Genomic DNA, 27,009 nt, shown 5'->3' on the forward strand with positions numbered 1-27,009 from the left:
AGGGGTCATCAAGGCCTCCGCAATAACTCAGTGGCCTCAGTGACAATTCTCCGAGAAGTTCCCGCAAGCCACGAAGGAACCAGCAAACATTCTTCAATTTTTTTTGTTCAACAATTACACAACGAAATCACACTAACGTGATTTTTCTCAAACTTAACAGTATTATCGGCTTACATCGCAGGTGCTACTCATTAAGATATATTGATTGTTTAATATTAACAAAAGCGATTAATTCTCTTAAAAATAGAACTTAATTTCGCCACACGTGAAATATGGAAAGATATTAATGTTTTACTTGCAGCCTCGCTAAGCCACTCGGTAAATTGGATGAGGCATAAGCTGCAACATCTTGTCAAAATTAATGTCTGCCTATAAATCAAAGTGATTTATGCATTATTAAATATATATATATATATATATATATATATATATATATATATATATATATATATATATATATAAATATATATGTATATATATATATATATATATATATATATATTTTTATATATATATATATATATATATATATATATATATATATATATATATATATATATATATATATATATACAAATAAAGGGAAGGGAGTACCACCTCTGGCTGGAAGAAGGGGGACCCATAGCCTCGGAGGAAACCACACATATATATATATATATATATATATATATATATATATATATATATATATATATATATATATATATATATATATATATTCGTGAGTATTTCTTATCACCTTGAATTAATAAATGAACCTGGATTTAGTCATCTGTAAATTACAGAAATTTATCATCTATATAATGTCATACAATATAATTCTTTCGGTGAATTATATTGTATAACATTATATACACCTTAGTACTGAGAGTAACGGTGCTAGTGAATCTGTGTCTAGTTCCGTAGTCCTCTTGTACCCAACAAGGACTGTCACATCTCACTTTTTTGAACAACTATCTTTCCTATTAATTGTAAAAATTTTTTTAACAGACTAATTATACACATTGTACTTATACACCTTCAATTCTTCACAGAAGAGATAAACGAAAAGAACACTTACTGACATAATTCAATACATACTTGCTTACTGGCGCTTGGCAACCGTTTAGGTCATGTGTCCCAAAGGGGGTGGAAGCCTAGTGGTCCGATTCTGCCGGGGGAGGAGGGGGGGGGGGCCCATGAAGACCCATGGGGAGAGAAAGTGGGTGGTGGGGGAGGGGAAGGGTGTTATCGGAGTGGCCCAACCACTCTTCCCCCTCAGTGTACTTTAGTCAGGCGATCATTGTGCTCAAGGGTACAGCTCCAGTTCACTGACCTGGGATCAAGCTTGTTCACTGTCCAGTAAGTACGTTACCGGTATATAATTTTAGGGGAAAGGGGGGGTTGAAGGGTCATTAACCCCGTGAGGGATATTAAGTCCAACACAAAAGCTGAACGCAGTTGTGCTGAACGAGGATGAGAATAGCTTGAGCTACCTCACCCCTTTGTGTGTATTTATACCTCAATAAACGTATTTCATCTTCAACACAAAAGCTTGCAGACCAACCAGTAAGTCTACCTTACTCCTGAATGCAGTCCAAGACTAAAGTAAACAATTTACATGCACCGAGAAATAGGATATACCCGTCGATTTATCAGATAGAGAATATTTCAAGCATTTATATATAAGTATAAAAAAGTAAGTATTTTAAACTTTTATGGAATAATTGATACACGAAGTATCATCAGTTTATTACAAACTAGAGAGCTTACGGCTAATTTAAAATATGTTATTAAAGGCTGTCAGTGAATAAAATATAATAAAATAAAAAAAATAATTAAATAGAGAAACTAATTGTATCCAAGACACCTCGCTGAACTTCGGTCATTTTGTACAGGAAAAGTTAGTTCACGAAGTCATTTGGTAAGCGTTTACAGACACGGGTTGTTTGATGGTGCTAGGTGAATAAAAATGTAATTACCCATCTCTCTCTCTCTCTCTCTCTCTCTCTCTCTCTCTCTCTCTCTCTCTCTCTCTCTCTCTCTCTCTCTCTCTCTCTCTCTCCCTCCCTCCCTCCCTCCCTCCCTCCCTCCCTCCCTCCCTCCCCCCCCCCCCCCTCTCTCTCTCTCTCTCTCTCTCTCTCTCTCTCTCTCTCTCTCTCTCTCTCTCTCTCTCTCTCTCTCTCTCTCTCTCTCTCTCTCTCTCTCTCTCTCTCTCCCTCCCTCCCTCCCTCCCTCCCTCCCCCCCTCCCTCCCCCCCCTCCCTCCCCCCCTCCCTCCCCCCCCTCTCTCTCTCTCTCTCTCTCTCTCACTCTGCACTTCTAAATCCACAAGCCAGGTCAGCAAAATTTCGGTTATTTTGTTCCCATGAGAAAAATAAAAGTTCACCAAATTTTAAAACAAAATTGGAAAAATTGCAGTGCTCTTTTCCAATTACTTGCTGCGAAAATAAATTGGTTTGAAAAATCCGAAAACAAAATGATCAGATTTGCTCTAAGTTTCGAATAGGAAAAGTGCATGGTTCACCGAATGTTTTTTCCATAGGCTTATCATGATCCCCCCCCCCCTTCCCTAGGCCCAAGCCTACTTCTGTCCATCCCCCTGGATGTAACACACATCAGTTGCCTAACTCTCGGGTACCTGATTTCTACTAGGTGAACAGAGACATCAGGCGAAAGGAAATATCCTCCCAAACACTTCTATCCATCCGCAGGAATCGAACCCGGGACCCTTTCAGCTTTGATCCAACTTCACTTACAGCTGCATGTAGGTAATTCACAAAATCACGGTGCATTAGTTAACGTTACGTGAACTTAGATCATTGGAGAAATTAAACTAAGTCCTTCAAAATACGAAACTATGATCCTATCATCCTGACAATAGATGCTCACAAGACAAAAAAAGTGTATCCCGGAAGTACCTAACTGGTACTCAACTGAGATTCTAAAAGTATATCATGGAGCAGCACTTGGGAATCTGAGGGTAACCCAGAAGATTTAAAATCTCATTTGAGTGCCAGGTAGGTACAGACGCTTATACTTATTGCAAATATGTTGCATCTTTCACCTTGCTAGACTCCCTTTTGTCCAAGTCTCGAACTAAAACCACTAAGGCTGAGAGACTCGTGTAAAATACCTCGTTTATCATCTAGGTAGAGTTTTATCCTCATTTGGCTCGCTTGTAAATTTTGTTTCTGCAAGCCGGAACAAATATGTTATCTTGAGTGAGTTAAACCGGAACAAATATGTTATCTTGAGTGAGTTAAGCCGGAACAAATATGTTATCTTGAGTGAGTTTAGTCATTATGAAACTTCGTCGAAGGTCAAGTCATTTAACAATGGCTCTGTTAAATATAGTAGTGCTTTGAATCTGTTGCCATTTTTTCGTTTGATTTGTTCGATCCAGATGGAGATACCTGGAAGAGTCACATAAATGTATTTTGTGAGCAAATTCGCATTACTAATGCCTGAAATTTAGCCAAGCAAATAAGCGCTTGAACAGATAAAATCGCTGACAAAATGTAATGTAAGCATACAATGTAAGTGCAATGTAAACACACAACGGTACGAAGAAATACACAACGGTACGAAGAAATACATAACGGTACAAAGAAACGCTCATCGGTTCACAGAAACAACCGTAAAAGAAATACAACGGTACAAACAAAGAAGCAAACACACAAAATAGTACAAAGAAGCAAACACAAAACGGTTCAAACAAAGAAGAGCACACAAAACGGTACAAACAGAGAAACAAACACACAAAAACGGTACAAACTAATACACACTCATATGCAATAAAAAACGCACTGTATACAAATGCGTTGAAACGTATAACGGTACGAGAAAACACTCTACAGGCACTTGTGTTTTTTTATATATATACGAGAGTTCTTACATTCTTGTAGAGTCACTAGCACACATTTCTGGCAAGTCCTTAATCCTAATATTCCCCGGTATATGACCCGCCAAATCGTTTAACAACCAGGTATCTATTCACTGCTGGGTGAACATAAGCTACAGTTAAAGATTGACGTCCAGTAAATCCTCCCCGGCCAGGATACGAACCCAGGCCAAAGCGCTCGCGAAGCGCCGGGCGAGTGCTTTACCACTGTGCCACTGGGACTGCATAGGTTTTGAATCAACACGAATCCTATCTTGAGGCTTTTACCAAAGTGAGGTATGTTTGGGTGCTTTCTCAAACACGTTATTCCTAATGAATGTTGGGTAATTATTCCGTATGTGCGTGTGTCTTTGCCTATATCGCAGCTAAACGTTATCTTCTCCTTGTTACAAATTTACATTAGATGACCAAGTATAAAAATAACGGCCCGGCTTTAGGTGTGAGTGTCGAAAATACTCTACTCGAGGATTTTCTGCTCCACTAAACTGATCGAGTTTCCCCTTATGGAAAAGAAAATGTATTCCCTTTTTAACCAGAAACATAACAAACAGAAACTCTGGTGCCGTTGCTCAGCAAGTCAGCAGGTGGACAGTGGAAACCTCGTTTATGTAAATCAGCCGATTGTGAGTAGCATTGTGATTTCTTGCTTATTGTTTTTAACAAAGAGAGCTATTTATGATATTTTCAAATGGAAATAAAAAACCTTATATGCTGAAATCAAAGAATTCATGCAATGGATTTGACGGCCGCTAAAATAGCTCACCTACCCACCGACATTTTAACTTAAGGCCTGAACATAGTCCAGGGCTAAAGTGTGTGTGTGTGTGTATACTTTATGTGTCAACCCGCTTCTCGGTGAATACACACTGAGAAGCGGTTTACACCACACGGTAATATTATTTGTGGTGACAGGCGTTGGCGGATCAGGTCTTCACAAAGGAAAACTGTTCCTGGTTCACGTTTGTGTTCAAATGAATTTAGTATATGATGTTCTTAATGAAATAATTGATTTCCCTAAGGACTTATTATTTATTATTATTATTTTATAATAAATATTATTTTTTAATTCTGAATTCCCCTTCCAGACATTGTTATTATTATAATTGGTCATATGTAGGACTTACTACGGTGTTGTCCTGACCAGCTTTACCTACGGCTTAAGCCGTAGGTAAAGCTGGTCAGATAGGTAAAGTAAAAAGTAGGTAGGTTAAGTAGGTAAAGCTTTCTGTATTTGACAGTGGAATGGAAAATCAAAGAGTATTTATCTTATCAGTTACCTCTTCACTATACATACACCAAATATGGGTCCTGTAGCACAGTTGCCTACGTATTGACTTACAATCTGGGATTCGAGTTCGATCCGCGATCGAGAGAGAAATGGTTGGGCACGGTTCATATCACCAGATGCCTATATTTTCCTTGCTGTTAATAGATACGGGGGAGAAAGGAGACTTTTGCGGGTTGCATCCTGGGCAAGGTCAATAGTTTGACCTCGGTGGGGGGGGGGGGGGGGGGGGACCTCGATACAGTACAGGTGTCCCCGGACGACGGGAATTATATCCAAATGCAGACGATGGGTCACAATAACGGGCTGAAGATGGTATGACCAAATCATGTACCAGAGGGTTGAGAAACGGGCGTCCCTTCCTCTCTCCCATCACATACGGCTTGATAATGATCCAGGACGGACCGAAACGTTCTATTGTGTGGTTTGGTCATCAATTATATCCAAGATCAAATCATCAAGTGATCCACATTCTGTTCTACGCTCATATGTTTTTTTTTCATCCGTTGACTATCCATAATCAACTCAAGTAGCCCCAACATGCGATATGAAATTTCCCCGTATATGTGGACTCACATTTTCATCATCAATTTTCTCGTGACTTCAACATTTTGCCGGCCCGTCAGTATTTTAATTTCAGCCTCCACCCCACCACTCTCGCTAAACTTACTGCCTATATATATACATAATGTTTTAACCATGGCCTATCCTCTCTCCGTTTCATTTAGCCGCGCAGACTTCATTTGTATATTTCCAGGAAATTCATTTATCAGCGCAAATCTTGTTATTCATCACTCTGAAAATCGCTCCTTTTCCTCCGATTACACTATCATAATAATAATATGATAATGTTGCTGGTAATCGTTTCTCCCCAGCAGTCCGCAGTCCTCTACCACTACCGCTGACTGAGAAGATCGTAAGGCTATATAAATGAAAAGATGCAAAGATGCTTCCTATCAGTGTATATACATGAGAGATTTTATTTAAACCCTAGATTATGTTCAAGACTAAAGTGTACTTGCTGGTTGGTCAGTAAGATGTTGTGTTGGGCTTAATGACCTAGACGTTGGTAGGTCTTAATCTCACCACCAAAATAATCCATTAAGGATAATGGGTACAAATTGCACCGTGGTGTGTATTCTGCTCCCCGGTGTATATAAAACTGGATGTTTGCTTTAGTCCTGGACTATGCTCAGTAGAAATCACAATAACGTGATGAATCAACAGACAGTGTACTTGTTGCTTGGTCTCAAAGTTTATGGGGTTGATAAGTCTTAGCTAAACACCAAACTAAGTCCATTGCACTTTGGGACATATGCACAAAACATACATTCCCTTGCTTAATGTACATATATACAGTTTTCTCAGTTTTGAAGTTTGTTTAGTAATAATATATATATATATATATATATATATATATTTATATATATTTATATATATATATATATATATATATATATATATATATATATATATATATATATATATATATATATATATATATATATATATATGCTTCCTGCCTGATCACTAAACTTCTCTTACGTCCTAAATAAGCCTTCATAGGCTGTTAGCACCTAAGCCCATCACCTAAACATTTCCTTAGTCCTTCAGTAGGAACGCCAGAGGTAAGCCACTCAGTCTTCAGATACATATCTTGAGGTTATCTTGAGTTGATTTCGGGGCTTTAGTGTCCCCGCGGCCCTGTCCTTGACCAGGCCTCCACCCCCAGGAAGCAGCCCGTGACAGCTGACTAACACCCAGGTACCTATTTACTGCTAGGTAACAGGGGCGTTCAGGGTGAAAGAAACTTTGCCCATTTGTTTCTGCCTCGTGCGGGAATCGAACCCGCGCCACAGAATTACGAGTCCTGCGCGCTATCCACCAGGCTACGAGGCCCCCTCATACATAAAAAAAGATTTTTAAATGATTTTTTCTACTACATCTTTTCACTTCCACCTTTCACTTCACCATTCTCCCTCCAGCTATTCACCCATCCCCCTGTTCACCCTACCTGCTCCCACTCTTCCACACTTCCCCTATTCTCTTGTTTGCTCTTTCCGGGTCTGCAAAGACAGAGATAGCCCTTTCCTCTCTCTGTGTGCAGTTTTACATTTTTTCTTTCTTTACAAAGGTTTTGGATCTCGCACTGTTCCGTCAGGTGCTCTTTTAAAAAAAGACTCCTACTGAAGTTATATTCACATCTCTATTGTATCCTCAATTACATTCACATATTTAGTATATCGTCAACTATACATCCTTTCTATCTTTATACATTCACCCATCAATTCTATCCGCTGTTACATCCACACATCAGTTCTATCCTTCACGACATCCTCACATCTATTATAGCGTATCATCAGCTTCCTTAAGTATATCATATAATGATACAGTTTTAGTGAAGGTTTGGTATTGGTGTTGGCCTTAGGGCCTGGTAACTTTTGGTTGGTTATCAAGGCATCCACCACAGCTTACTGACACACAAGCAGGTATTCCTAAGCCCTGAACACCAGGACCAAAGTAAACTATACAACAGTGAAGAGGTATTACCTCTCAATATATATATATATATATATATATATATATATATATATATATATATATATATATATATATATATATATATATATATATGACTGAAAACTCACACCCCAGAAGTGACTCGAACTTGTCACTCGAAGTGACAAGTGACTTAATCACCTCATTCTTTGGGGCACACGTGAGGAACACAAATGCAAACAAGCCTGAATGGTCCCCAGGACTATATGCGACTGAAAACTCACACCCCAGAAGTGACTCGAACCCATACTCCCAGGAGCAATGCTACTGGTAACTACAGGGCGCCTTAATCCGCTTGACCATCACGGCCGGACAAAAGGAAATGATAGCCGAAGCTATTTGAACCACTTCCCCGCCGGCAACTCGGATGGTAATCTTGGGCATAGCATTTTATCAAATCACCTCATTCTTTGGGGCACACGTGAGGAACACAAATGCAAACAAGCCTGAATGGTCCCCAGGACTATATGCGACTGAAAACTCACCCTTTGTCCGGCCGTGATGGTCAAGCGGATTAAGGCGCCCTGTAGTTACCAGTAGCATTGCTCCTGGGAGTATGGGTTCGAGTCACTTCTGGGGTGTGAGTTTTCAGTCGCATATAGTCCTGGGGACCATTCAGGCTTGTTTGCATATATATATATATATATATATATATATATATATATATATATATATATATATATATCTATATATATATATATATATATATATATATATATATATATATATATATATATATATATATATATATATATATATATATATATATATAATAGCGCCGACCTTATTTTTTATCTCTTATTTCTCCCCAAATACTATAAAACAGAAAATACATTCACGTTAAATATGTCAACCAAACGACAAAAATGACACAATGTACACTGTACACAAATGTACACGGGCCTAAGGGAAAGTACAGTGGTGCTTTCCACAAACACACACACTGGCGCGAGTGTTGGTTGAGTACACTTAAGGCTATACTATGGATAGTTAAGATCCGCATCTCTATGAACTGTCTTCTTTTCCAGATCAGGCGAGAAGCGTGATCCTTGCAGGAGACCAGAGAAGGTAAGACACTCTCTGATGAGTGGAGTTGGGTAGTGCTACACAATTACTTCCTCTGGGCGTCGTTTCGGGGTTGGGTAGTACTCCACTATAGGTTCCTCTGACATCACTACATACGGGGTTGTGCAGCTTGCAGGTTGTGGCAGAAGCAAATGGGCAAAGTTTCTTTCACCCTGGATGCCCCTGTTATCTAGCAGTAAATGAGTACCTTGGAGTTAGTCAGCTGTCACGGGCTGCTTCCTGGTGTGTGTGTGTGTGTGCGCGTGTGGTGGGGAGAAAAAAAAATAGTAAACAGTTGAGTGACAGTTGAGAGGCGAGCCGAAAGAGCAAAGCTCAACCCCCGCAAACACAACTAGGTGAGTACACACACACACACACACACACACACACACACACACACACACACACACACACACACACACACACACACACACACACACACACACACATACGTACACAACCTTGTCAAGCACAAGACGAAACTGGAAAAAGTTCAGAGGTATGTCATTAGGCTAGTCCCAGAAATAAGAGACATGAGTTACGAGGAAAGGCTACGAGAAATGCACCTCACGACACTAGAAGACAGAAGAGTAAGGGGAGACATGATCACGACCTACTAAATTTTCAGAGGAATTGACTGGGTTGAAAAGGATAAACTATTTAAATTAACACAGGGGGATACGCGAACAAGGGGGACACAGGTGGAAACTGAGTACTCAAACGAGCCACAGGGACGTTAGAAAGAACTTTTTCAGTGTCAGAGTAGTTAACAGATGGAATGCACTAGGGAGTGATGTGGTGGAGGCTGACTCTATACACAGTTTCAAATGTAGATATGATAGAGCCCAGTAGGCTCTATCATATCAGTTAAAGGCGGGACCAAAGAGCAAAAGTTCAACTTCCGCAAGTACAACCCCGAGCTCTTCTGTCTTCCAGCGATGTGAGGTGCTGTTTAAACAGCCTTTCCTCATAACTCATGCCTCTTAGTTCTAGGACTAGCCTAGTGGCATACCTTGTGTTTCCTTGTGTTGAGTATTTCTTTAGATGAGGGTTCCATTCCGGGGCATCATATGGGTCTCACATAGTTGTACATAGCATTTGTAAGGGTCTTTTGTCCAAGTTCTTGATTACTGTCCGGACCCTGGCTAATCTAACAAAAGCTGTCGACATTATTAGCATACTGTGAGCCTCTGGCATTAAATTTGAGGTAAATGTCTACTGCAAATTTTTCTCACATATATATATATATATATATATATATATATATATATATATATATATATATATATATATATATATATATATATATATATATAATGGTGAAAGGAATCGTGTATTGTTTATCCCCTCCTCTTATATCTTTATTCCGCTATACAGCCAGCTGTTGAAAGCCTACTAACGACTTAGGGTCGGATACACTAAAAGAGGTTATAACATCAAGAACCCGGTTACTGGATCTAAGTGGCCGTAACATATGAGAATGTGGAGGCATCTGCAAGGTCTCGGTAACACTGGTGAATGTAACAGTAATATAGACACACAATGATTGTGGACGCATATCGAATGTCGCAGTAAAGTGGAATGTTTGTTGTACCAACTGAGTTATCCCAGGCCATGAGTGATTATGTAATTTAAATGTAAATAATTATGATGATTTTTTACGATGTTTTTTCTTTTATTTTTTTTTAATTTTAAATTTGTTAATTTTCTATAATTGCGAGGTATGATGTTTTTTCCTGAATTTGAACATCCGGATCAAAGTAGGTATAACGTGTACTGCCACTTCTGTCTCCCACTAAACATTGGAACATAAAACTAAATAAAACCTGCGAATACCTCCCAAATGCATTCACACACGTCTGCGTTACACTGGAAACACTCCAGTGTTTGCAGTCCATCATGTCACTCGGTAATTCCATCGTGGCATGAAGACATGAGAATATATCACTCTGCACGACCTGCCAGACACGACCCGTCAGACACGACCAGCCAGACACGACCCCCCAGACACGACCCGTCAGACACGACCTGCCAGACACGACCCGTCAGACCCGACCCGCTAGACATGACCCGCCAGACACGTCCCGTCAGACACGACCCGCTAGACATGACCCGCCAGACATGACCCGTCAGATACGACCTGCCAGACACGACCCGTCAGACACGACCCGCTAGACATGACCCGCCAGACATGACCCGTCAGATACGACCTGCCAGACACGACCCGTCAGACCCGACCCGCTAGACATGACCCGCCAGACATGACCCGTCAGACACAACCTGCCAGTAACTAATTATACAGCGTGAACCAAGATTTGTCTTCATCTGTTTCCACTGAAACACAATAATGCTAAAATATTTTATTTGATATATACAAGAGTTCTTACAGTCTTGTAAAGCAACTAGCACGCAGAGCGTGTCGGGCAGGTCCTTAATCCTAATTTTTTTCCCGGAATACGACTCGCCAAATCGTTTGACAACCAGGTAAACCATTTACTGCCGGGTGAACAGAGGCGAACAACTAAGGATTGGTGTCTAGTCAATCCTCCCATGGTAGGATAAGAACCCGGGCCAAATCGCTCGCGAAGCGCCGGGCGAGGGTCTTACCACTGCGCCACGGGGACTGCATGTAGCGCAGTTCCCAGTTTTACTACAATCGTGGTGGATAGATTTTGAAATGGTAAATGTAGAGGAGTTAATATCCAGAGCCTTAAAAGCCTTAAAACTCACTACCAAACCAAAGTATGTTTAAGGATAACACAAATAAACAATAATAAAAAAAATGAACAGGGTCACCAATACCATATTTTGTTTTTAAAGCAGTCGTGTACTCATTTAAACGAATGTAGGCTTCCGCAATTTTCCCGTTTGTAACCGAGTTTGTTACAGCTCCATTTCTCATATCGCCCGGCCGTGGGACCTTCGTTTGAGTGTCGCATGGAGGAATTCCCTGGTAAAGGCTTTCACACGCTCTTTGCCATTCTCTCTCTCTCTGTAGGCTCGGCTTTACGCTCTGGCACTCTGAAGTCCACGCAATATCAACGTCACCCGCAGGCGAAAACTCATTTTCTTGCCTCCCGGCGCACCTCAAAGGTTTGTTTAGGAACTTTAGAGTTTGCGTTTATATTCTGCGCTGTTGCCTTTCCTCTTTACTATAGATTATTTTTTGAGTTCCGCGGCGTTTCTCTACTAATCACCATTTTTTTGTTTTTAATATTTCATCAGTTCTCCAACCTCCCATTTTCTCCCTATTTCAATAATTTATGAAAGATGGTTGGCAATTTATATGACTGGGGCGGGGGTCATCTAATGTCTCCTTACATAAGGGTACCTAAGGGGAGCCCCTTAAGGGTCGGTAGGACACGAGTGCTGCGTTTTTGAACTCCTCTCTTCTTGCAATCAAGTTAATGAAACTCATGGCAAAGAAACTAATGATTAATGAAGGGGATATTGTTTACAACGTTTCGTTCCACTCTGGAACATCTTCAAGCATGGAGTGAATATACAAGTTGATTGCTTGATGAAGATTAAGCCATCCAAGAGATGGCACGGGCATGAATAGCCCGTAAGTGGTGGCCCTTTTGAGCCATTACCAGTATCAAAAGATGATACTGGAGATCTGTGGAGGCGCAACCGCACCCTGCGTGACGGGAGATGTCAGGGAGATGACGGGAGATGACGGGAGATATACAAGTTGATTGCTTGATGAAGATTAAGCCATCCAAGAGGTGTCACAGGCATGAATAGCCCGTAAGGGAATGAATATACAGGGTGAAAATTTGTGTTGAATACACATGTGAGAGAGGTGAAGTTGTGTGTGTGTGTGGGGGGGGGGGAGTTATCTTGCGATAATTTCAGAATTCAACGTCCCCAGAGCCCGGTCCTCGACCAGGCCTCCTGGTCGAGGAGGCCTGGGGTAAGGTGAAGTAATCACACATAGGTAAACAAATATAATGGGGGCTGGAATCCAATCAAACAATTGGTAAGGCGGTGGGCGGAGGGGAACTCGGCAGAGATGTCGTTATACCCGGTGCTGTATGGTGAGGGGGCTGGAATTCCAGACCTCTCCTCCTTTGATCACTGGTGTGTGTAATGATTTTGGTGTCCGTGTCCTGGTAATTAAGGATGGTACTTTGGTGTCGAGAGTGGTGGTGCTTAAATCCTCCTCGTCCTCCTTCTTGCAAATGATGTGTCTTCTCAGAGTACCATTAGTGTGTCCAATATAGTTTACATGTCGGAGCATAGTGTCTAGAATTGGACGCGTGTTGGTATGCTTCATCAGTACACCTCAGTTTGCCAGAGGTGGCAGAAATGTTATTTTTCATAATGACAAATTCTTGAGTTTTCATTGCAGGGTTTTCCAGTTCACGTCAATTATATTCCGTAACACCTTTTCATCCTTCTTACAGCCCTTAGTATATTTTCACAGTAAATGTGTTCTTAGAGGATTGATTGTTAATCACTCTTCAACAGCAACAGTAGTCCCCACCAGCAACAGTAGCCCCTCCAGCAACAGTAGCCCCACCACCAACAGTAGCCCCACCACCAACAGTAGCCCCACCACCAACAGTAGCCCCCCACCACCAACAGTAGCCCCCACCACCAACAGTAGTCCACCAGCAACAGTAGTCCCATCAGCAACAGTAGCCCCACCAGCAACAGTAGCCCCGCCAGCTACACTAGCCCCACCAGCAACAGTAGTCCCACCAGCAACAGTAGTCCCACCAGCAACAGTAGCCCCACCACCAACACTAGCCCCACCACCAACACTAGCCCCACCACCAACACTAGCCCCACCACCAACAGTAGTCCCACCAGCAACAGTAGCCCCACCAGCAACAGTAGCCCCACCACCAACACTAGCCCCACCACCAACACTAGCCCCACCACCAACAGTAGTCCCACCAGCAACAGTAGTCCCACCAGCAACAGTAGTCCCACCAGCAACAGTAGCCCCACCAGCAACAGTAGCCCCACCACCAACACTAGCCCCACCACCAACACTAGCCCCACCACCAACAGTAGCCCCACCACCAACACTAGCCCCACCACCAACAGTAGTCCCACCAGCAACAGTAGTCCCACCAGCAACACTAGCCCCACCACCAACACTAGCCCCACCAGCAACAGTAGCCCCACCACCAACAGTAGTCCCACCAGCAACAGTAGCCCCACCAGCAACAGTAGCCCCACCAGCAACAGTAACCCCACCAGCAACAGTAGCCCCACCAGCAACAGTAGCCCCACCAGCAACAGTAGCCCCACCAGCAACAGTAGCCCCACCAGCAACAGTAGCCCCACCAGCAACAGTAGTCCCACCACCAACAGTAGCCCCACCAGCAACAGTAGTCCCACCACCAACAGTAGCCCCACCAGCAACAGTAGTCCCACCACCAACACTAGCCCCACCAGCAACAGTAGTCCCACCAGCAACAGTAGTCCCACCAGTAACAGTAGTCCCACCAGCAACAGTAGCCCCACCAGCAACAGTAGCCCCACCAGCAACAGTAGTCCCACCACCAACAGTAGCCCCACCACCAACAGTAGTCCCACCAGCAACAGTAGTCCCACCAGCAACACTAGCCCCACCACCAACACTAGCCCCACCAGCAACAGTAGCCCCACCACCAACTGTAGTCCCACCAGCAACAGTAGCCCCACCAGCAACAGTAGCCCCACCAGCAACAGTAGCCCCACCAGCAACAGTAGCCCCACCAGCAACAGTAGCCCCACCAGCAACAGTAGTCCCACCACCAACAGTAGCCCCACCAGCAACAGTAGTCCCACCACCAACAGTAGCCCCACCAGCAACAGTAGTCCCACCACCAACACTAGCCCCACCAGCAACAGTAGTCCCACCAGCAACAGTAGTCCCACCAGTAACAGTAGTCCCACCAGCAACAGTAGCCCCACCAGCAACAGTAGCCCCACCAGCAACAGTAGTCCCACCACCAACAGTAGCCCCACCACCAACAGTAGTCCCACCAGCAACAGTAGTAGCCCTCACCAACAAAACAGTACCCTGCTCTCCGAGGATTGATTATACAGTCTTCTCCACACAACAGCAACGCATAAATTTCACAAGCCTGTCAAAGTAATTTTAATTTCACGCAAGAGTACTCCAGGAGATTACAACAGGTGAGAGCTGTGGGGGTGAGGTGTTGTGGTGGTCAGTTGTAAGGCTGTTCTAGGGTGAGGGGGGGGGGAAGGATGTGGTAGAGTGAGAAGAGGGTATTGTTAGGCTGCAGGATCTCCCCTACACTCCGCATGTGCAGGATAGATGTAATTGTTAAGGAAATAATCAAAATAAGGTCTGATAAAGTCGTTTTGTGCTCTCTGTAATCCTTTTTGCGCTACCGCTCACAGGATGAGTATGGGGTGCCCAATAAATCACCGCTCACTGGATGAGTATAGGGTGCACAATAAAGTACTCACGTGAGTGCAGGATCTATTTGAGTGACCCCTTTGGGCGTCTGTCCTCGTTATCACAGTATTTGTTTTTGTTTTAAATATCATCCACGTAAGAACAAGGCCCCGCACAACCTTACCTTCTTTAGTCTATCATCCAGTTAGAACTGCTCTTACGTTTTCTGTAAAACCCAAGATGACTTTTTTTTTTTTTGGTAAACTCTGGATCACTTTAAACATTTCCGCTTGAATAATGCATAGTATTTTGACGTCAAAATCGCCAACGTGAAAATATAATGTACTGTAAATCACAGCGGCTCTCAAAATTGACTGACTGCTACGTTTTCTATTCGTGGGGTACTCGGTTAAGTTTGGTTCGTAAATTTTATTTTAGCACGTCATTTTCGTGACGGGGAGGCGAAAAAGTTAGAAAAATATTTCTAACTTAGCTTTTAAACAACCTGCTTAAGCAATCATATATGTGGCATAAAGAAGACAGATACAAAACTTCGCTCCGAAGCTCTGGTATAGAGATTTCACAGGTTGATCTCATTAGAGGTGATTACTCTAATCAACGGTTGGCTGGTATGCAAATTTGACACTAATGAGAAAGGCGTGCTTGTAGGTGCCTTTATATGTAAATATTGTTCTTTATTCTAATCTATTGTACATGCATTCAAGTAATAATTCTCAATAATTAGCAGTAAACACTATGTTATTATTTTGTATGAAATAAAGCACCACAATTAAAGAAGAAATTGAACTTTCATTTATCTCTCAAGGAAGTGTAAGTCATTCTAGGGCTCCTTTACGTTGACTATTCTGGGGTCTGTGAATGCAAGATTAACTTACAGCAATACTCCTTAACATGTCGCCTGCCCCGGATCCTATTTCCCTTGGTCTCAGCCCCATCTGGCCAGCTCCACCAGTCGTCCACTGCACACTTAGTGGCAGTGAGGTCTGGCACCACAGGGGCATATATGCACAGAGAGGTGTATATTCCAGTTTCCCTATGTATATATATATACAGAGTTTGGTTTAGTGCTGGACTAAATTACACGTGCTGGTTGGTCAGTACGCTGTTGTAGTGGCCTTAATAATCCACTTAATAATACATTAAAGGTTTTGAATATTGGTCTTGATTAAGTTATCTGATTTCTTAGGCGTTATAGAGCTATGTTAGGTTAGATTAGTTTAGGTTTGGCTAAGTTAGGTTAGATTGGGTAAATATTGATTAGGTTCGGTTTGGTTAGATTAAATAATGTAAGGTGGTTTAGCTAGGCTAGTTAGGATATATTTTCACAACGAGGTGAACATGTGTAAAAACACGTCTCGAGGAAAGATACAGTTTGTCACAGATGTGACTTATCCTCCCGTTGATAAAGCAAAACATCAACACCTGATGAATCCGCCCTTGAATGATTGTTGACTGGATTTTGAGTCTGAATAGGAACAGTGACGCCAAGAACAGTGAGGCCAGGAACAGTGACGCCAAGAACAGTGACGCCAAGAACAGGGATGCCAAGAGCAGTGACGCCAAGAACAGTGACGCCAAGAACAGTGACTCAAAGAACAGTGACGCCAAGAACAGTGACTCAAAGAACAGTGACGCCAAGAACAGTGACGCCAGGAACAGTGTAGAGACACCTGAGGGGTGTACGAGCGTCCTGTCCTCGACCAATCCCTTAAAATAGAGACGTATTATGGAAAATGAGAGCAATATTGACGTTTTCTAAGCTTCGGCCTTGATAGGTTAGGTGGGTTGCTCGGGTTCGCACGTTGCTGGTCAGGTAAAACAGTTGTATATATTTTACGGAGTGCCAAGTCGAGGGAACGAGTGGTGGGTATAGGCAGCCCGTCCTCCTGAGGTTACCGAACGTCAAGAAACTGTCGTATTAAAATGCCCCTTTTCCTAACCAACGAGAGGACCCAAAACAGAAAACGGGACAGTATGTTAAATTTTTTGCGGGCCGCTTCCATTTTCTAGTACGACAATTTTTGGCCTTAGGTGGAGTGTACGTCAAAATGCGACGTGTTATTAGGAGGGCGGGTTGGGGTACGGGAAACAAAAAAAACAGATATTCTGTATTAAGACGTCAGTTGCATGTTGTATTATTCCTGCCATCAATCAACGTTCAACAAGGGATATATACACACATCGGGAGGTGTGTGTGTGTACCTCGCTTCTCGGTGTATAAACACTTGAGAGTTTACTTTAGTCCTGCAACTATGTTCAGGAGTTAAGTATACTGCTGGTCAATGATTAAGCTGTTGTTGCCTTAATAACCTTGCAGCGGTTGATAGGAATTAAGCCCATCGCCAAGCCTGTTTCCAACAGAGAAGTGGTATACAGATTCTCGGTGTATATGTACACTCAAGAGTTTACTTCAGAATGTACTCTGTTCAGGACCATGGTATACTTTAGAGTACAGGTTGGTCAGAACCCTATCATGGTGACCAGTATTCTCCGTCGGTTGATGGGCCCTAAATTCAGTTTGATATCGTCATCATCCAACGCATCGCTAACAACTCTAATTACACAGACATTGAACAACTATTGGAACATAATTGGCCCCCCCTAACTCACCCAAACTTCACCCTCAAACCACATTCACGTTCCTCGGCCTGCTGCAGAACGAGCACTTCACTATTGAATCTACGTGGACCCTGAGGCATCTACACCACGTAACCTATTCAATCTACTTTTTAAAGCTCTACTGGGTGTTTTTCTATTCATTTCTATCTTCCATGTTTTGAATACACTAATACGGTTTTAATGTGTGAGTCTCACTACCACTCATCTCCACAGGCCTGCGATTTCGTATGGGTTTGAGCCCAGGGAAGCTAGGATTTTCTGGGTTTCAATCCTTAATTGGGATCTGGTTGTAAACTGTTTGGCTGGTCATGTTGCAGGGAAAACTAGTAGAAAATGGCTTATCGCGAGCTAAGAGAAAGGGAAAGTTCCAAGCCTGATAACAGGAGAGAGAAGATATCTACTCTTGTACCCACTCGTGACATATCTACCGGTAGGGTAGATATATCTAATTCGGCCGGGTAGATGCATCTACCCTACCGTGGGGTAGATATATCCGAGCCAGTTGTGGGGACCCGTAGCCTCGGGGAAGGGAATACATAGCATTCAGAGACAAACTTACCGTTTGACTCTAAATACATACGAGTATTTGCTTCTCCAACCACCCCTTCTTCTGTCATTATATGCTTTATTATGATAGGTTACACAGTTACACACCTAAATGGTTACAAAATATGTAACCAAAATACTCAATATATATATATATAAAATATATATTAATTTTTTTAACCGAGGTAATGGGTTTTAACACCGTTAATTAATATAATGCTCATATCAGTAGGGTTGAGATCAGCTTCAGGCAACAATTACGCCCAATATCACCCTTAGCGATGCTGTCATTAAAAAATAGCCATAAATAATATTATATGTGAATTCATTCCACACAAAATAGTAAATAAACATCAATAAAAAGCCGTGTTGCCATCTGCATCCATCGTTTTCTCAGTATAATCGTCAAGATTATGTAGTGAAAATGAACGCTACGAAATGGTACGCGTCTTACTGGCAGTGCAAGACTGTTAGTGAGTTTTAGTTTCATATCTTCAGCCACGTTATTGTGGCTCATCGCCTGCAAGTTGGGTTAATTTTGTCTGCAAGTTAGGTCTCATTAAAAAGCCTAACCTGTAGCAATACACTCTGGCTTCCTGTTCCCCGACACAGTGAATTATTTCACATTCCAATGGATAATCACATGGCATACTGTGAGATCTGTTTTGATTATGCTGTTAGTTATGCAAAGTTTTTGTCAACTGTGAGTGAAGATAACTATTTGCTTCATTGTGTGTACATATTGTATTTTAAGTAAGATGAAAGCATGCTATATCATCAGCATAGCTTATCAATTTAAACCCTTCTGTAAATGTCATGGTAACGACGTTATCCATAAGGCTGTTAAAAAAACTGATTTTAGAAAGTATACCGACCGTTTTCTAGTGCTAAGTTATCATACTATGCTCTTTTTTAGTATATATATGGAGTGATAATATTAATACAACCATTGAATCATGTAGTGCACTCTATGAGACAGAATACGAAACAATGGGTATAAATTGGATAAATTTAGATTTAGGAAAGACTTGGGTAAATACTGGTTCGGTAACAGGGTTGTTGATTTGTGGAACCAATTACCGTGTAGCGTGGTGGAGGTGGGGTCCCTCGATTGTTTCAAGCGTGGGTTGGACATGTATATGAGTGGGATTGGGTGGTTATAGACAGGAGCTGCCTCGTATGGGTCAATAGGCCTTCTGCAGTTGCCTTTGTTCTTATGTTCTTATGTTAATTAATCATCAAAAGCTTTATTTTCAACACCCATTGTACCTTATTGTATATGAATAAAGATCTGCATAAATAAATACAATGATTAACAGCACGAGTTATTTCCCCCCCCCTGGGTTGTGTTAATCAATACGTTACCTAAGATGTCAAGTAAGTATTGACATTGCTGGATAAAGTAGCGAATAAACTAGATAAACGGGCTGATTATTGGTTTTTGCAGTATGAAGCATTTAGAGGTGCGTCTTGGGTAGAGGACGTGAACGAAGCACTGCTTAAGAAAAATGTATTCGTATGAAAAGTGTTTCTCAGTCATAAACCGTGAGGATAGGGGGGAGGGGGTGAGCAGACCTTGCCAACATGGTCCGGCACGAGGCTTCATGCCTATACTGGCTGCTTCCTGTCACTGCTGCCCCCAATTGGCCTTTATTGCCACATTTCTAGCATGGTTCAACTGCAATATTCGGACTCAGCGACGGTCATGCATGCTGCACTGCAATATCAAATGATGAACTAGAATCACTGAACCTGGAGTACCTGAGCGCCCGTGTCAGGATGACTAACATCGTGTATCTCTGATATTCGGGTCACTCGCAGAAAGCCTAGTGTCACCTCTCTGCATGTTGTTTTAGATTCAGCTACTCAGAACAAAAAGTTTCAAATAGCACGGGCTATGGTGAGCCCGTAGTACCTCTCTGCAAGATTGTGAAAGTTATAGGTAAAAATGTAGTTCTCCTCCCAGCTTCTCGGTGTATATACACTGAGAGTTTATTTTGGTTCTAGACTATGTTCAGGATTAAGTATACAACAAGTATACATGTTGCTTGGTGAGTAAGCAAATGTTGTAGCCACCATAACTCTCCAGAGGTTGATAGACCTTATTCTCCGGCATGATTCCTAAATCATGCCGGCGTATGTCTCAGAAGGGCAGAAACAATCACTTTTAACAATAACATATAATAATCACATACCGTATAGCATCGTATTGACACCACATTACACCTACCGGCCTTCAATATCCCTTCTCATTATCTATCATCATCCCATTAGATTGGTTTAACTGGATTCTCTCACATTGTTCTATGCGAATCCCCTCAGATTGATCAATGAAAATCCTTCATGTTAATCTTTGAGGCTCTCTCCTCAGATTGATCAATAAGAATCACCCCTCACTCTGACCTATTAGCACCGCCCTCCCTCGCTCTTTACCCACATCTTATAAGATTAACATATTCTCACGATTTTATAGATTTGTGTCCTTAAAATCCCAAACCCTCCATTCTTGTGTTTTAATAGAATGGCTCGTTTCGTGCTTCGCTTTTCATGACTCGGCTGCCAGGAATCCTAGTAGGCTTTCTTCCCACTCGACTTTACAATGGCCAGAAGACTTAAAATTGCTGGAGCGCGGTGTTAGTGGCCGCCTTCATCCAGTGGACTTGGGATGCCAATAAAGTACGTGCAACAAAGGAATTGAATCACATTCTTTTGAATACTCTCGGGCTCTGTAATACCGGTCTTTGAAAGTTTAAAATTCCTTAAAAGAGAATCTTCTGCTGCCACTGGTGCACAAAAAAAGAAGGAAGTTATAATGGAATTCTTCTTGATAGAGAGGCGACAAGATCTTGTGGATACACAATATGATCATTCCTGCTGGGAAGTTTGCTGAAATTCTGAATATTTTCTGAAGACGAGACTTAAAGGCTTCACGAGTGTGGCTCTATGTATGCCGCAATGCTCTCAGTCTGTCTATGCTTACTACGAGCAGATCAAGCTCTATTGTGTTGTACCGTCCTGGGTGTAATGTAGTGGGAAGTGTATTCACCTAGTTGTGCTTGCGGGGGTTGAGCTTTGCTCTTTCGCCCCGCCTCTCAACTGTCAATCAACTGTTTACTAACTACTTTTTTTCCTCCACACCACACACACACACCAGGAAGCAGCCCGTGGCAGCTGACTGACTCCCATGTACCTATTTACTGCTTGGTAACAGGGGCATTCAGGGTGACAGAAACTTTGCCCATTTGTTTCTGCCTGATGCGGGAATCGAACCCGCGCCCCAGAATTACGAGCACTGCGCGCTAACCACCAGGCCACCAGGCCCCCCTAGTGTCTTGAAGGTGTTGTGTGACCACTAGGCCACCAGGCCCCCCTAGTGTCTTGAAGGTGTTGTGTGAGGTGTTGTGTTATGAAGGTGTTTTGTGGGGTGTTATCTTGACGGTGTTACTACCTCTCATTATGTATTCTCCCTCATTATGTATACCACCTCCCTCACTATCATAACTTCTCCCCTCACTCTCATATCTATATCAAGAATGTTTTTTCATTACCTTCCAAGGAAAGAAAATTGAAATAGAATATTAGAAGACTGGTTTGGGGCGAGGGTCCATTACCTGTTGCGTTATCAACCCTCAACAGCTATCAGTCCACCGCTTTTCAACCTTATCGGTACTCCGCATAGCTGTAATGCACCAGGCATCTTCTTTTCCAATACTGTTATGTCCCTTCTCTTATCACAGCTCTTATAAACACTGTCCTGCACTCCCTCACCCCCCTCCCCTCCCTCTTAGTTTCAGCCAGATCCTGTAGCTGGATCCCAGACAGTGCAAGAATTTCAAGATTCCAATGAAGGCAAACTCCATTTTTAGCATAGTTTCCCAGCAGATAAATCCACTTTAAGCAATAATTCTCCAGACCCCGTGCCAGAAGACCCCCCATCATCAGCTAAAATTACTCAGCTATGCCGCAGACAGATCCCTCTTCCACTGAGACCTCCACAGTTCTCCGTCCACATACCATTGTTTATAAATATCATAATTACGCCAACGTATTCGCTTGCATGTTCGCAAGTGTCTAGTATTTTGTACGTTCTTCATGCCCCCCCCTCCTCCCTCAAGTCAAACACCTCATCCCCCTTGTTTGTTACTTAATAGTTACATTTTGTTACAAGACCATAGCGCGTACATAGCAAATTCTCGGGTTTATTAAAGTGAAAACAATACAAAAAGTGTTCTATTTTAACGTTTTATTATGATATAACAAGGGGGTGAATACAGATTTGTTATACTTACACAGTACATACAAGAAAAGACTAACCTCCTTACTACATTAAATATGACGACATGACATGACATTATACCCTCCAAAAAATCTGCATAATCTCTTCTATCTTCCCTTTGCTTGCTATCAGAGATTCACAAAAGCTGGCTGACTCTCTCGCACTGCAATATCTGGTAATAGTCGAACTACCTGGACGCCACTGTTACACTCAAACCGCCAGCTTGACGGACCGCAGTCGGTCGCACGGCTGCTGGAGGACTCACACCCTCTCCGGCTCTCCACAATCACTAAGCTGACACTCTCCAATCACCAAGCTGTCAGCCATTAGAAAAGCACACAACCTCACCCCACACCATTTGAAAATCAGATCATAGACGCCTCTGAGTTAAAATGATGTGCCGTTAAGTCTGATGCTTAGACTTAGGGAACGTGCTGGAGATGTTTCTCATACTGAGGAAATGAACCTGAGAATATGTCTCCCGTACTGAGAAAATATACCCGAGAAAATCTCTCGTACTGAGGAAATGTACCAAGAATGTCTCTCAAACTGTGGGAATGTACCGGAGAATGTCTCATACTGAGGGTATATAAAGAAGAATGTCTCTCAAACTGATGGAACGTACCTGAGAATATTTCTCTCATACTGGAATGTACCTGAGAATATTTCTCTCATACTAAGTGAATGTACGGGAGAATATATCTCTCACACTAAAGGAATGTACAGAAGAATGTCTTTCATACTGAGGGAATGTACCAGAGAATATATCTCTCATTCAGAAGGAATGTGGTACCTCTGCTAATCTCCATTTAATTATCCCTGAGTTAATACATTTGAAACCTCGTGTTTCAAATATATTAACTGCATTTTAGTATACATTAATTTCAAATATGCTATAAAATGCAATTCCTCCATCGCCACTGCAGGAATAAGCGCGGGAAAGGGTAATTAATTTCTTTAGTTTGCCCTCGTTCCCAGACTCTCGCTATCAATTGTTGATGATGAGAGGACGCGGGGATGGTAGGCCATTCTACCTACCTATCTAATAAGGGTAGTCCACCCTTAGATATGTGCATGTGCAAGCTAATCTCTCTCTCTCTGGAAAGAGATCAGAGTTTGTTTTCATCAAATCGATCACATTTACTAAAGAAAATGCTGGCGAGACAAGAAAACGAGATAACGCTCATGTATATGAGGCTCGCGTTTTCTCTAGTAAATGTGATCGATTTGGTGAAAATGAACTCAGATCTCTTACCGTGAGAGCTGGTGTCGTCGGGGGGTAGATCTGTTGGGAAAATAGTCTCGACGTTCAACCCTTTTTAACGATTTACCGTGGTGCGGTGGTCAGAGTACTGGTTATGTCAAGGTGTGTAATGCACCTGGTTTTCCAAGGTTCGAATCCTTCACAGGGATGAGTTCTTGGTGTTACCTATTACTTACTTGCGTGTTTGAGCAAGTGTGTCGTGTATATATATATATATATATATATATATATATATATATATATATATATATATATATATATATATATATATATATATATATATATATAGTAAGCGCCTAAATTTTCCAATTGCTGTATTGTACTAGCCTCAGACTTTTCCCCTGAGACTGTCGAGGACTGAAATATTTCTGAACTGTTGCTGGACCTTTTTTTTCTCCTGTAAACTTTTACGCAATTGATGGGGACCGGGGAGAAGTTACAAACGGGGTCCCCCTTGCAGGTCACTTGTGGTGAGTTTGGCGTCGTGTCTCCGGACATGCAGGTAAATGCCAGTGCAAAAATGAAGATTGTATTCCACACACAAATTTGTTTTTTTTTTTTTTGTAACTTGCAGTTTCCGCGATGCTATTTTTATTTTTGGCAGACAAATCTTCTTTTAGGAAGTGCAGTTGTCGTGACACATAATTACGTTGTCAGCATCATTAACATCAGTTATTAATTATTCGAAAGTCTTTTTTTCTTTACAGATGACGATGTGCTTATCGTACTGGCCTACGATTCCACTAAATTTAGTGGAAATTTTAGAAGAAAATTAGATGAAATTTTAAAACAAATAAAACAATTAGAATTTTTTTTTTAGAAATTCAAAGGAAACTTTCAAAGAAATTTAGAGGAAAATTTAAAATACTTTTATAGGAAATTTTAGAAGAAATTTTGATGAAATTTTGAAGAAACTTAGTTGAAATTTAGAAAAAAATTATGACAAAGTTTAGAATATATTTAGTTGACATTTTAGAAGAAATTTTAGAACAAATCTAGAAATTTTTTTACAATAAATTTTACAAATTTACAAGAAATTTTAGAAGAAATTAAGATGAAATTTAGAAGAAATTTAGATGATATTTACATTTTAATTACAGCACAGTGCTAGCATACAGCGAAGGAGCAAGCGAGATCCTATCACAAAAATAAAACAAAAATATATCACAGACATGCTTCTGGGTATATTAAATAATTCCCAGCTTTACCAGACCATAGCATATATAAGTCGTAAAGTAAATCAACTTGATCTGAGCGTAATTAACGAGGGATCCACTGAGCAACTTGGTACAATTTTAAGCTTAATGTTTATGGATATTGAAGGGGATGTAACGAGAGGCCAAGAAACCAGAGTCCCCCGCCCGAGCCTCTTTCATACAAACTCGCTTGTGCGCAGAATTTCAACAAGATTTGTGTATACTGTGTCAACACCCAACCTTGGGGGAACTATGACAAATATTTGATAGGCTTCTCATTACGCTGCACTTGAATGAAGCGTGTATCGGTGCCCCGGTTGGGGTACTCGAGGCTGGTATCGGTGCCCCGGTTGGGGTACACGAGGCTGGTATCGGTGCCCCGGTTGGGGTACACGAGGCTGGTATCGGTGCCCTTCCTGGGGTACACGAGGCTGGTATCGGTGCCCCGGTTGGGGTACACGAGGCTGGTATCGGTGCCCCGGTTGGGGTACACGAGGCTGGTATCGGTGCCCCGGCTGGGGTACACGAGGCTGGTATCGGTGCCCCGGTTGGGGTACACGAGGCTGGTATCGGTGCCCCGGTTGGGGTACACGAGGCTGGTATCGGTGCCCCGGTTGGGGTACACGAGGCTGGTATCGGTGCCCCGGTTGGGGTACACTAGGCTGGTATCGGTGCCCTTCCTGGGGTACACGAGGCTGGTATCGGTGCCCTTCCTGGGGTACACGAGGCTGGTATCGGTGCCCCGGTTAGGGTACACGAGGCTGGTATCGGTGCCCCGGTTGGGGTACACTAGGCTGGTATCGGTGCCCCGGCTGGGGTACACGAGGCTGGTATCGGTGCCCCGGTTGGGGTACACGAGGCTGGTATCGGTGCCCCGGTTGGGGTACACGAGGCTGGCATCGGTGCCCCGGCTGGGGTACACGAGGCTGGTATCGGTGCCCCATGCTGGGGTACACCATGCAATATGCAATGTTTTTCCAATCAGGTGCTCCTAAAAATCACACAAGAGAAGCCCATGACAACACACCCTAACAAGAGAAATACTGAATAAAAATACATGCATAATAGAAATTGCTTAAGATCTTAAGCTACAAATTCTTGAAGCTCAACACATAAAAGTAGAACAACCCACCATAAAGTCCCAAACAACAGAACTATTCACTTCACTCACCATGAGAGTGAGAACAAGACCGGGACGCGAGTATGCCAACGATGCAGTCCGTCCTCCTAAGCTTTCCCCACCGTCTAGAAAATCGTCAATTTAAAGTATCCTCTCCTAACCAACCAGAGGACCCAAATCAGAAAACGGGGCAGTACGTCACTTTCGTGAGCTGCTTCCATTTTCTAGGACGACAATTTTTGGCCTTATGGGACGCATACGAGCGAAAAGCGACGTTCTTTGTAGAACAGGTTGAACGATGACGGCACTGCCCAAAATGCCATGTCCACTACGGTCACCTGAGTTTAATTACCCTATCACCCGACTTACCATTCTATGCTTAGTCTACTGACCCATCACTTTACCTCTACTCTTTACTTTCGTCTTTCTCCCTGACTTATTTTGGTATGTACCTGGCCTCCCAGCATTATAAATCAGAAGTTCCCTCACGTCTCTTCACTTGAGAATGAACTTTGAAGGTACAAAACGTTGTGTAAATTATAAGTTGGTATTAGTTGTTGAGCTGTAAGTCTCGTGCTAACCACACACTCAGACCTTGATAAAACACTCAGGAGAGTGTGAAATTCTTGGTGTAAATCTTTACATAAAAGACATAAGTGTGGATTTTTATCCTAGGTTATGTCTGTTAGAAGACATTACCATTACTTAATAAGTATAATATTCTACAGTTAAATTTTGTTCTTTTAGTCAACTTGAACAAATATGACATTTGGAGAAATCTTCTTCCAGTTAAACCAAGATGCAAGAGCACT

General features: G+C 42.2%; 1 protein-coding gene across 1 annotated transcript in view; it reads left to right on the top strand.

Annotated features, from left to right (window-relative positions):
* The first annotated feature begins 1,265 nt into the window (after positions 1-1,265).
* Positions 1,266-27,009, top strand: part of LOC138372759 (uncharacterized) — a 112,662-nt gene continuing 86,918 nt past the window's right edge. Inside the window, exons 1-2 of the mRNA XM_069338367.1 lie at positions 1,266-1,341; positions 8,755-8,794. The gene's annotated coding sequence lies outside the window, so the exon portion shown is untranslated. The remainder of the gene's footprint in view (positions 1,342-8,754; positions 8,795-27,009) is intronic.

This window comes from Procambarus clarkii, chromosome 39, assembly GCF_040958095.1.
Source record: "Procambarus clarkii isolate CNS0578487 chromosome 39, FALCON_Pclarkii_2.0, whole genome shotgun sequence".
Taxonomy (NCBI): Eukaryota; Metazoa; Arthropoda; class Malacostraca; order Decapoda; family Cambaridae; genus Procambarus; species Procambarus clarkii.